The sequence below is a fragment of the Arachis hypogaea genome, chromosome 17 (genome assembly GCF_003086295.3).
Source record: "Arachis hypogaea cultivar Tifrunner chromosome 17, arahy.Tifrunner.gnm2.J5K5, whole genome shotgun sequence".
Taxonomy (NCBI): domain Eukaryota; kingdom Viridiplantae; phylum Streptophyta; class Magnoliopsida; order Fabales; family Fabaceae; genus Arachis; species Arachis hypogaea.
In genome coordinates, this window is record NC_092052.1 from 52,784,214 (window position 1) to 52,785,223 (window position 1,010).

At 38.6% G+C, this 1,010-nt stretch overlaps 1 non-coding gene across 1 annotated transcript; it reads right to left on the reverse strand.

Annotated features, from left to right (window-relative positions):
- Nucleotides 1–282: 282 nt before the first annotated feature.
- Nucleotides 283–391, reverse strand: LOC112767716 (small nucleolar RNA R71). The gene has a single exon (XR_003185158.1). It is a non-coding gene; the product is annotated as a small nucleolar RNA R71 (small nucleolar RNA).
- Between the last annotated feature and the right edge of the window lie 619 nt (nt 392–1,010).

A 1,010-nucleotide genomic window follows, 5' to 3' on the forward strand; every position in this document is an offset into this window, starting at 1 on the left:
GAACTAAAGCCTCAGCTAGTCACTCTTGTGCAACAAAATTGCCAATATCATGGACTTCCTCATGAAGACCCAAATCAGTTTATTTCTAATTTTCCACAGATTTGTGATATTGTGAAAACTAACGGAGTGAATCCTGCGGTATATAAACTCATGCTCTTCCCATTCGCTGTGAGGGATAGAGAAAAGCTGTGGTTAGATTCTCAACCCAAGGAGAGTCTGGATACTTGGGATAAGGTGGTCACTAGATTTCTGACTAAATTTTTCTCACTACAAAAGTTGACAAAGCTGAGGGTGGAGGTTCAGACCTTCTGACAAAAAGATGGTGAGACCCTTTATGAAGCTTGGGAAAGATTTAAGCTACTGACTAGGCAATGCCCTCCGAACATGTTTTCTAAATTGACTCAGCTGGATATCTTTTATGAGGGCCTATGTGAAATATCCAAGATGTATTTAGATAATTCTGCAGGTGGTTCACTACACATGAAGAAGACACCAGAGGAGACCACTCAGCTTATTGAATTGGTTGCTAAAAACCAATATTTATACTCATCTAACAGGAATCCTGTGAACTATGGAACTCCTTAGAAGAACGGTGTCATGAAAGTAGAAGCTTTTGATGCACTTTTTACTCAAAACAAAATCTTGTCTCAGCAGATGAATTTACTTACTCAACAATTGAGTGGGATGCAGGTTTCATTAGTCAACACTCAGACTGCACCTCAAGAGGCCCCTTATGACATAACTGGTAACTCTATGCAAGGTGAGAATTATGATTATGTTCAATCTTCTACTGAACAGGTCAATTACATGGGGAATGCTCCTAGAAACACCAATAATGATCCATACTCTAAGACCTATAATCAAGGATGGAGAAATCACCCAAATTTTAGGTGGAGAGAGAAACCTCAAAGATCACAGAATTTTAACAATAATTCTCAGGGCAATTTTCAATAGAACAATCAAAATAACCGCCATTTTCAATCTTATCAATAACAACCACCTCAGTACGC